The following is a 12,158-nucleotide window of genomic DNA, read 5'->3' as shown; positions in this document are numbered from 1 at the left end:
TCTTAGCAATCAACCCGTTATTTCTCCTATCTCGGTTAGTGTAAATCGTTGTAATTTGTGTGTTGAAATCGGACTTAAATGATTATTAGACAGGGTTCATGTTCATGATTAGATGATGTGTTGGTTATAATATGATCTAGGAATTTTGGATTACGGATTTGTATGTACAGAATGGATTGTTTGTTGTTGAATCAGTATATAGATTAGTGTTTATGTTTATGACTTCAACTGTCTATGCCATTGTCCATGAATGATACGAGCATGCTAATGAATGATGAAATTGTGATATGATATTCTTATGCAAGATTGCTTAAGGTTAACGGATGAATATGTTATGATTGGAAATCCATGATATCGATGATTTGTTGAATGACTGTATGATTCTGTATGACGGCAATTAGGGTTTCTGTACATAACCGATATGTGATGTAACTGGCTTCTTGGTGAAACACAGGTGACGGCGAAACAAAGTGCTTCGCCGAAACCATTTTTGACGAAACGAATCAGACGAAACACAAAGTGTTTCGCCGAGACCATCACGACGAAACAAGCCTTGGCGAAACAGAAGTGTTTTGTCGGAGAGGGTGCACGGCGAAACAGGGGGTGTTTCGCCGAAGGGGTAATTTGCACAGTAACTCGATTTAACTCTGTTAAGTATTAACTGGATTAACTAACTGCTGTTAGAAGTTAAACATGACTTGTACGAACTTGATTAAGTGCCTTGTATTATCCGTGATTGCTTATTGATACCACAGTGATTGTATATGCATACGTGAACTTCGTGAATATAAACTGATTAAGTATACGTGCGTACTCTAGGATTTGACTGATTGTTTGTGAGCACATACCTTAGCATACCGAGCAAACCAAGGTGAGTTCACACTCTTACCAAGGCATGGGATTCCCGGGGTAGGGAATGGGATTGGACGATTATCTGTACTTACGTTGTTATTGGGAATTATGGATTACTGACCTCGGTTGGGAAAGGTCACTTATAGATACTGCTAGACTGGTGATACATGGGGAAGCCCCCACTACTCTTCGCACACATGCCTGTAATGGCCGCGATACTGATACTGATCTTCGCACACATGCCTGGAATGGCCGCCATACTGATACTAAACTTCGCACACATGCCTGGAGGGCCGCGATACAAATAAAACTAGTCTACAATACATGGGAAACCCCACTAATCTTCGCAAACATGCCTGGAGGGCCACGATGTAACTATAAACGATATATGGGTTACTAAACAAGGAAATGTTTTACGAAATGAACACTATTACTAAACAACCCACTGTGAACTCGCTCAACTAGTTGTTGACTCTCTGTTACATGCCTTGCAGGTCGTTAGGTACACTTGGAGCTTGCACTGGGAGGCGTGGCCGTTGTGGACAAGGATCGTGAATGCTTTGTTAAACGTTTATGACATTCCATACTTTTACTTATGTTGGGTTTTACTTTTACGCTTCCGCTAAACGTTGATATTATACTTATGTTTTGAACACCTTTCATATTGGTTTGGTTGAATTACATTTATATATATATATATATTGTTCAATATGATTGGTGGCTTGATCCTGGTCAGTCATGCCTCCAAACGGTGATACTCCGCGAGTGGTTTTTGGGGGTGTGACAGATTGGTATCAGAGCCATTGGTTATAGAGAACTTGGTTTTAATTTGGGGAAAACGTTTTTATTAAAACCAAACTATAACCAGTACAGTGCTCAACGATCCACAACGACGCTTCGCTCCACGTGCAAGGCTCAACACCATAGGTACTACTATTCATGTTTACTTTGCCTACTTGCTAGGATTACATAGAACTTTGCTCGTGGTATGCTTAGATTACATTACCTACTATTCGTTATTGCTTGAGAACACTTGTGTGCTTACTCTCTTCTGTCATCGCCTATTCACGAACGCTCTCTCACATATGTTACCTTTGCTATGAAGATCATGGCTGGACGCATTAACTTGACACAAGCCCAGTTGACGGCTCTCATTAACGAACAAGTTGCTGCGGCACTGGCTGCCGCACAAGCAGGAGGTATACCCTGCAGTCGTAACTCACACTAGGATCTTTAGATCCTACACTCCTAAACCAACTCTGGTGTTTAACCTTGTCCTGTTCTTATACACAGCAGGTCAACACGCTCAGCCACCTGTTTGCACTTTCAAGAACTTCATGGACTGTCGTCCTAGCACATTCAGTGGCACGGAGGGAGCAGTGGGACTCCTCCATTGGTTTGAAAAGCTCGAGTCGGTGTTTGAGATGTGTGAATGCCCTGAGGCTCGCAGGGTGAAGTACGCCACTGGTACTCTAGAAGGAATTGCGCTGACTTGGTGGAATGCGCAAGTTCAGCTTTTAGGGTTGGCAGCTGCTAACGCCACCCCTTGGAATGATTTCAAAGAGCTGATTAAACGGGAATACTGCACACGTGACGACATCCACAAGTTAGAAGTGGAGTTCTTTCATTTGAAGATGTCTGGGTCGGAAATTGAGGCATATACTAAACGGTCAAACGAGCTGGTCGTCCTGTGTCCAACTATGGTGGACCCTCCTATCAGACGTATTGAGTTGTATCTCAAAGGGCTGGCACCAGAAATTCAAAGTCACGTGACATCGGCCAACCTTGCTAACATCCAGGATATTCAGCGTCTTGCTCATCGCCTCACAGATCAGGCAGTGGAACAGAACAGGCTGCCTAAACGTATCAGCGCTACCGATGCTACTACTTCCGCGACTCTCAGTGACAACAAGCGGAAATGGGATGGGGATTCCAGCAAAGGTTCAGCTACAGCTCAGTCTCAAGTTCAGCATCGCAAGACTGATAACTACCAGAGCCCTGGTCAGCAATCTTCGGGTAATCAAAGAGAGGGTGGATATCGAGGAAACCTCCCAAGGTGCAACACTTGCAACAAGCACCACAACGGCCAGTGCAATAAGGGTCGTTGTCAGCGGTGCCTCAAGATGGGTCATGAGGCTAAAGATTGCAGAAGCTCACGACCTGCGAACCAGAACCAACAACAACAGCCACCCGCTCCACGAAACCAGCAGCAGCAACAGCAGCGAGGTAATAGAGGATGCTATCAATGTGGTGCTGAAGGCCACTTCAAACGTGACTGCCCCCAGTTAAACCAGAACCAGAACAATAACAACAACAACAATAATCAGGGCAATGGGAACAACAACGGGGGAAACAATGATGGAAACAATGGCGCTAGGGGTCGTGCATTTGTGCTGGGCCAGGGTGACGCAAGGAACGATCCTAATGTGGTTATGGGTAAGTTTCTTCTCGATGACTTTTATGTTACTGTACTATTTGATTCGGGTGCGGATACCAGTTATATGTCTCTGAAAGTTAGTAAAATTCTCAAGCGCACACCCACACTTCTGAACACTAAACATGTCATAGAGTTAGCTAACGGTAAAAGCCTAGAGGCCACACACATAGTTCAGGGTTGTAATCTTATCCTCGCTGGTCAGACTTTCTCCATCGATCTCATTCCTATAGTTCTGGGTAGTTTCGACATTGTCATTGGTATGGATTGGTTATCCCAACAACAAGCAGAGATCTTATGCAAGGAGAAGATAGTTCGTATTCCCCGTTCTGGTAAAGAACCTCTCGAGGTTCAAGGCGACAAGAGTGGTGTCATGGTTGGCATCATCTCCTTTCTAAAGGCTCAGAAGTGGTTGCGAAAGGGTCACACTGCCATTTTGGCACTTGTTACAGATGCGTCAGCGAAAGAGAAGAGATTAGAGGATATTCCTGTAGTGCATGACTTTCCTCAAGTGTTTCCTGAAGAATTACCTGGTCTACCGCCTCATCGCCAGGTCGAATTCCAGATAGAACTAGCTCCTGGAGCAGCACCCATAGCTCGCGCACCGTATCGATTAGCTCCAACCGAACTGGAAGAACTGTCTAAGCAATTGCAAGAACTCTTGGATAAGGGTTTCATACGTCCTAGCTCTTCGCCCTGGGGAGCTCCAGTATTGTTTGTAAAGAAGAAAGATGGAACTTTCAGGATGTGCATAGATTACCGCGAACTAAACAAGGTGACAGTGAAGAACCGCTATCCTCTGCCACGTATTGATGACTTGTTCGACCAGCTGCAAGGGTCGAGCTACTACTCAAAGATCGACCTGAGGTCAGGTTACCATCAGCTGAGAGTCCGGGATGAGGACGTCTCCAAAACCGCATTCAGAACTCGATACGGCCATTACGAGTTTCTTGTCATGCCATTCGGGTTAACAAACGCACCAGCGGTCTTCATGGATCTTATGAACAGAGTGTGCAAGCCGTACCTAGACAAGTTTATCATAGTCTTCATCGACGACATCCTGATCTACTCTAAGAGTCAGGAGGAACACGAGCAGCACTTACGACTTATTTTGAAACTTCTTCGAACAAAACAACTGTACGCCAAGTTTTCAAAATGCGACTTCTGACTTCGTGAAGTCCACTTTCTAGGCCATGTGGTAAACAAGGATGGGATTCATGTCGATCCATCCAAGGTAGATTCGATCAGGAACTGGCCTGCACCACGTACACCAACGGAAATACGCCAATTCTTGGGTTTGGCGGGTTATTACAGACGGTTCAACAAAGACTTCTCAAAGATTGCACAGCCGCTTACACTACTGACACAGAAAGGTGTTACTTATCGTTGGGGCAATACACAGGAAACAGCTTTTCAGCACTTAAAGGATAGACTAAAGCAGTGCACCTATTCTCTCATTGCCCGAGGGCACGGACGATTTTGTGGTATACTGCGACGCATCCATTCAGGGTCTTGGGTGTGTGTTGATGCAACGGGATAAAGTCATTGCCTACGCTTCGTGGCAACTTAAAGTTCATGAACGGAACTATACTACGCACGATTTAGAACTGTGAGCTGTTGTTTTCGCGCTTAAGATATGGCGACACTACCTGTACGGTACCAAGTGCACCATTTACACCGAACACAGGAGTCTCGAGCATATCTTCAAGCAGAAGGAATTGAACATGCGTCAACGTCGATGGGTTGAGCTACTTAATGATTACGAATGCGCCATCAAATATCATCCAGGAAAAGCCAATGTTGTGGCTAACGCTCTCAGTCGAAAGGATACGGCACCTAGACGCGTACGAGCATTGCAACTTACTATACAGTCCAGTCTTCCCGCACAGATACGAGATGCTCAGGTAGAAGCACTGAAACCAGAAAACGTCAGGGCTGAAGCCCTACGCGGCTCACGGCAACGGTTAGAACGAAAAGAAGACGGCGCCTATTACGTAACAGGACGCATTTGGGTCCCACTTTATGGCGACTTACGCGAGCTTGTGATGGATGAAGCTCATAAGTCCCGCTACTCGGTACATCCAGGTTCGGATAAAATGTACCACGATCTCAGAACTACATATTGGTGGCCTAGTATGAAGGCCCACATAGCAACTTACGTCGGCAAATGTTTGACCTGTGCAAGGGTCAAGACAGAATATCAGAAACCATCAGGCCTACTCCAGCAACCCAAGATACCCCAATGGAAATGGGAAGAAATTTCCATGGATTTTGTTACCGGCTTACCTAGATCCCAGCGTGGGAACGATACTATTTGGGTGATCGTGCACGGAGTGCCAACCTCCATTATTTCGGATCGTGATGCACGATTTACTTCAGAACTGTGGCAAGCAATGCACAAATCTTTTGGCTCTCGATTGGACATGAGCATAGCTTATCACCCTCAGACGGATGGGCAGTCTGAGCGCACTATCCAGACTCTAGAAGACATGCTTCGTGCATGTGTTATCGACTTCGGCAACAGCTGGGAAAAACATCTCCCGTTAGTGGAGTTCTCTTACAACAACAGTTACCACACCAGCATTCAAGCCGCTCCATTCGAGGCATTGTACGGACGTAAATGCCGGTCACCTCTCTGTTGGGCAGAGGTGGGCGATAGTCAGATCACAGGTCCCGAACTTGTAGTTGATGCTACTGAACGAATTGCACAGATACGACAACGAATGGCGGCAGCACGTGGCCGTCAGAAAAGTTACGCTGATAAGCGCAGGAAACCGCTCGAGTTCCAAGTTGGGGATCGAGTGCTACTCAAAGTCTCACCCTGGAAGGGTGTAGTTCGTTTTGGCAAACGAGGCAAGCTCAATCCACGGTATGTCAGACCGTTCGAAATTATAGAAAGAATAGGCAAAGTGGCCTACAAACTAAACCTACCAGCAGAACTCGGTGCAGTTCACAACGTTTTCCACGTGTCGAATCTGAAGAAATGTCTGTCAGATGAGACCCTCATAGTTCCTTTGAAGGAACTCACTATCGACGAACAGTTGCATTTCGTCGAAGAACCGGTTGAAATCACGGACCGGGATGTTAAGGTCCTCAAAAACACCAGAATACCTCTTGTTCGAGTTCGTTGGAACTCCCGTCGTGGCCCAGAGTACACCTGGGAACGAGAAGACCAGATGGAACTCAAGTATCCCCAGTTATTCCAGAACAATGCAACTACTACTGAGGCTGAAGCTACTACCGAATTTCGGGACGAAATTCCAAATCAACGGGGGGATGATGTGACACCCCAGGAAATCCAGTAAACGATACAACTTACCTAGCTTCCTCAGTAACCGCATGCTAAATTTCGGGACGAAATTTCTTTCAAGTTGGGGATAATGTGACAATTCGAGTTTCCAAGATTCCTTATTCGCATTTATTGCACGTTGACTGTTTAGTTGCTTGATTACTCGCCTTGTAACTGTACACTGGATCATAATTCAAGATGATTGTTTAAAATGTGATGTATGTTTTAATGTATTGTGATCAGTACATGCATTTATGTTTGTTGATATAACGTGGACCTTGTTAGAAAACTTAAACTGTTTAACACATGAAAGGACCCGACAAAACAAGTGTGTTTCGCCATGACCAAACTGACGAAACATGAATCTGTTTCGTCATTCCCATCCCGACGAAACAAAAGTGTTTCACTGAGCCTAGTTTCGCCAAAGCCCAGTTAGGGGCCCAGTACATTTACGCACGTATATGTTATACGGAACAACCATATTCGCCACACTTTAGCAAAAACAGAAACCCTAGAGCTCTCTCTTCTGTGTAACGGCAATTTGAAGTCCCCGAAGCCATTCTAAGCAATCAACCCGTTATTTCTCCTATCTCGGTTAGTGTAAATCGTTGTTGATTGAATCGTTGTTATTTGTGTGTTGAAATCGGACTTAAATGATTATTAGACAGGGTTCATGTTCATGATTAGATGATGTGTTGGTTATAATATGATCTAGGAATTTTGGATTACGGATTTGTATGTACAGAATGGATTGTTTGTTGTTGAATCAGTATATAGATTAGTGTTTATGTTTATGACTTCAACTGTCTATGCCATTGTCCATGAATGATACGAGCATGCTAATGAATGATGAAATTGTGATATGATATTCTTATGCTAGATTGCTTAAGGTTAACGGATGAATATGTTATGATTGGAAATCCATGATATCGATGATTTGTTGAATGACTATATGATTCTGTATGACGGCAATTAGGGTTTCTGTACATAAGCGATATGTGACGTAGGTGACGGCGAAACAAAGTGCTTCGCCGAAACCATTTTTGACGAAACGAATCAGAAGAAACACAAAGTGTTTCGCCGAGACCATCACGACGAAACAAGCCTTGGCGAAATAGAAGTGTTTCGTCGGAGAGGGTGCACGACGAAACAGGGGGTGTTTCGCCGAAGGGGTAATTTGCATAGTAACTCGATTTAACTCTGTTAAGTATTAACTGGATTAACTAACTGCTGTTAGAAGTTAAACATGACTTGTACGAACTTGATTAAGTGCCTTGTATTATCCGTGATTGCTTATTGATACCACAGTGATTGTATATGCATACGTGAACTTCGTGAATATAAACTGATTAAGTATACGTGCGTACTCTAGGACTTGACTCATTGTTTGTGAGCACATACCTTAGCATACCGAGCAAACCAAGGTGAGTTCACACTCTTACCAAGGCATGGGATTCCCGGGGTAGGGAATGGGATTGGACGATTATCTGTACTTACGTTGTTATTGGGAATTATGGATTACTGACATCGGTTGGGAAAGGTCACTTATAGATACTGCTAGACTAGTGATACATGGGGAAGCCCCCACTACTCTTCGCACACATGCCTGTAATGGCCGCGATACTGATACTGATCTTCGCACACATGCCTGGAATGGCCGCCATACTGATACTAAACTTCGCACACATGCCTGGAGGGCCGCGATACAAATAAAACTAGTCTACAATACATGGGAAACCCCCACTAATCTTCGCAAACATGCCTGGAGGGCCGCGATGTAAATATAAACGATATATGGGTTACTAAACAAGCAAATGTTTTACGAAATGAACACTATTACTAAACAACCCACTGTGAACTCGCTCAACTAGTTGTTGACTCTCTGTTACATGCCTTGCAGGTCGTTAGGTACACTTGGAGCTTGCACTGGGAGGCGCGGCCGTTGTGGACAAGGATCGTGAATGCTTTGTTAAACGTTTATGACATTCCATACTTATACTTATGTTGGGTTTTACTTTTACGCTTCCGCTAAACGTTGATATTATACTTATGTTTTGAACACCTTTCATATTGGTTTGGTTGAATTATATATATATATATATATATATATATATATATATATATTGTTCAATATGATTGGTGGCTTGATCCTGGTCAGTCACGCCTCCAAGCGGTGATACTCCGCGAGTGGTTTTTGGGGGTGTGACAGATTGGTATCAGAGCCATTGGTTATAGAGAACTTGGTTTTAATTTGTGGAAAACGTTTTTATTAAAACCAAACTATAACCAGTACAGTGTATATTGGTAATCAGCCTTTTAAATCACGAAAAATCTTGTAGCTTATTTACATCATGACGACTGGGATACATGGGCACGTGTATATTGGTAATCAGCCTATAATGTCCAGCATTATATAAAGTGATGGCTGTTGTAGAGGTGCACAAACCGAATTTTGAGCAAAACCGATCACCTCAGCCTCCTTTTTTATCTTTTCATCTCATGCAACAGATCCTTGCCTGTGTTTTCTACCTTCTTGATCCAGTTCTTTCGGTCGATATTCTATATCCCTAATTCATATTACACCTATTGATTCCAAACCCCTAAGAAAAGAAGCAACACTATGCCAAATAAATAAACATAAAAAGAAATATGTCAAAATAAAAATCGTTGGTACCAGACCACCAGTAGATATACACATTATAGCCCTGACTAAACACACACTATTTAGATTAAAATTAACATTAAAGTTATTCAAATGATAGTGATTGATGAACATGATTGAGATAGACTGTTGCACCTTCTAAGATCTAAATGCCATGCCTTTTTCAAAGCAACTCGTTTTGACCCAAACCAAAATAACCCTTTCTTGATCAACCCATTCTGATCCAAACAAAAATAAAACTTTTAAATCAACAGGTTATGACCCGAACCAAAAATAAAACTCTTTTAATCAACCCATTCTGACATAAAAACAATCTTACCCGAACCTATTTTGAACCGGCACTTCATGAAAACGGTGCACATCAGGACTGACATGTCGTAACGTTGAACCCTAGCAGTTGTTACGACAGCAAAATGAAGCGGCTGGTTAATGATCTTTTAAGTAGCTTCATTAGCGAGACCATCTTGCAAATCCGGATCTCCAATAACTGCTCTTTGAAGCGAAATATCCTTTCCGGTCCATTAATCTATACATAATGAACGATAAACAGATTGAACATTGATTAAACCGAAATATCTAAATAATGATCACAATTCACCACGAAAACCGCCGAATTGTCACCTAACCGGTGAATGTATATGAATAACACTTAGGTCACACAATTATATCAAACTCTACCAGAATTTAACCGTAAACTAATCTAACAAAATATAAGTTTTTCGGTGAAATTGATTCTCAAAACAATGCACAGTTATCTCGATCATCAAAACAACATAATATCTCTAACATTTGAGCAACATTTAGGGTAGAATTTGAGAGAAAAGTAATATGTTGTTATGCTGCAACTTATAAGCCAGTTAAATAAGAACTTGCTTTTCTATAGAGTCAGCAATGTATGACTCATTACAGGTTCAAGGAATCAAACTTGATATACATAAAAAATATATATACGAAAGCTTTTTATGCTATTTAAATACTTTTAAAATGTTTAAAAATAATTATTGTATAAAAGTTGACTCGTTTATGCATGTGTGTCGTTTTTTTGACTTTTTTTAATTTATAGAAACGACTGTAACTGAGTTGATAATTGTCTAATAAGTTTATTTAGTTTAAATTTGAGTTCAAACTTAGATCAGTTAAAACCAAAACCGAACCATAACCGAGTCTCATAACAGATTAACCGAACCAAAGTTCGGTTATGCTTATGGTTAAGGAAATTCCACAACCAAAGCTAGCGGTTACGGATATGGTTAAAGGTCAAAACCGAACCGAAAAACACATTAAAAGCTATAATAATGGTGTACCTGCGATGGCCTTCGACAACTTTGGCAATGTTTCCATCATAAGTATGTCAATTTTAACCGACGAATATTTAAATCAAACTCGATCCCTTTCAAGAGTTAACTAAGCTCATGAACTTTGCAGCCTAAATGAATTAAATTGTAGCCAAATGTTGATTTTACCGATGGCCCCACATAAATGAATCGGACGAGGTATTATTTGTCCTAGATCAATTATACACAAATTGTTTTTCATGGGTGGTTGGTACTTTGGTATCCTTGAAGAGCTATTATTTGTCTTTTCGTTTACCCCGTCCTGTCGGTTCATAATAGTTCTATCCATATAGTTTATTATATCTAATGAAAGGATACTTACTCAGATTGTTTTTCACGGGTGGTTGGTACTTGGTATCCTTGACGAGCTATTATTTGTCTTTTCGTTTACCCCATCATGTCGGTTCATTTCCATTCGGCGTTGCACGCCTGTAACATATTTTAAACAGAAGATGGGTATCTAATATTCACCTCTTTAACAATTATCAAATATCAACACAGACATTTTTGATACCGGAATTTAGAGGAGCATGCACTTTGGCGGATGAATTTATTTTGCCAGCTGGCTTTGAGTTGGGCAAAACGCAAGATACTTTTTCGCGCATTTCGGGTCCGCAACTATCCTCCCGCTTAATGCTACTGAAAAAAAACTCAACTAATTATAAATTTACCATCTTATGCAACAGAGAATAAAGCGTAAACAACCAATAGATCAAACCAGACTGAGGTGTCCTAGCAATAGTAGTTGATTTAGGACGAAGAGATGGTGGGACACCGTAACAGCTCTGCACATTTAATAAAAATATTAGATGATCTTAACTTACAAATTATTTTAGAGATTGTTGGACGCAGCAGCGGTTTTTACCTGAAAGAAAGGATGGTGAAGATCTTTTGATGTTGTTGGCATCTTACACGGATCCCAAGAGCAAAGCAACTACATAGCAAAACAATGGAAAAATTAACATCTTTAGTTTAAAATTTTGCGGCGGTTGCAAAACATAGTAACTAATGCTTACCGAAATCAGATTGGCTACATCCTTGCTTGCAGATGGTACCAATGCAGAAAAAGACCGAATACGCTTAACAGAGAAAAATGGATGTCGTTAGCAAGCTGGATGAAAATGGCAAGATTTCAAACCTTTTGGATCCCAAAGCAGATCGGTAACGGCACCTGCTCGTAATGGGTTAGCCAGAGCACTGATAAGTTGTGTGATGGCTATTAGTCCACCGAGTAAAGCTTGTGCGATGAAAGCAAGGTAGAAAAACATCCTCACGGATCTAAATGGTGTGAGAACTTCACTCCTAATCCTGGCTGAAGAACTGAAGACCAAACAGATTAAATATAATTATTATTCATTTATCAATGAGTTTTATGTTAATTCATGATCCTAATTCATTAACCTAGTGGAATAAGTAATATCCAGTCTGTTTATTCTGCAAAATGATGATGGTTTCACCTATTCTCAGTTCTCACAACATCAAATCAATGATGATGTTTATGTACCTTTTATTATTCAAAAAGACACTATGAAGGCGTTCTTTCGCAACCACATACCATCCTGCAAAACACAAACATTAACTCAAATT

General features: G+C 41.7%; 1 long non-coding RNA gene across 1 annotated transcript; it reads right to left on the bottom strand.

Moving 5' to 3' along the window:
* Positions 1-11,170: 11,170 nt before the first annotated feature.
* On the bottom strand, positions 11,171-11,485 carry LOC110902668. Its single transcript, XR_004876112.1, has 3 exons — positions 11,437-11,485; positions 11,290-11,356; positions 11,171-11,207 (listed from the first exon to the last, which is right to left on the bottom strand). It is a non-coding gene; the product is annotated as an uncharacterized LOC110902668 (long non-coding RNA).
* Between the last annotated feature and the right edge of the window lie 673 nt (positions 11,486-12,158).

Source organism: Helianthus annuus, chromosome 13 (assembly GCF_002127325.2).
Source record: "Helianthus annuus cultivar XRQ/B chromosome 13, HanXRQr2.0-SUNRISE, whole genome shotgun sequence".
Classification (NCBI taxonomy): Eukaryota; Viridiplantae; Streptophyta; class Magnoliopsida; order Asterales; family Asteraceae; genus Helianthus; species Helianthus annuus.
This window is presented reverse-complemented; position numbering and strand designations above follow the sequence as displayed.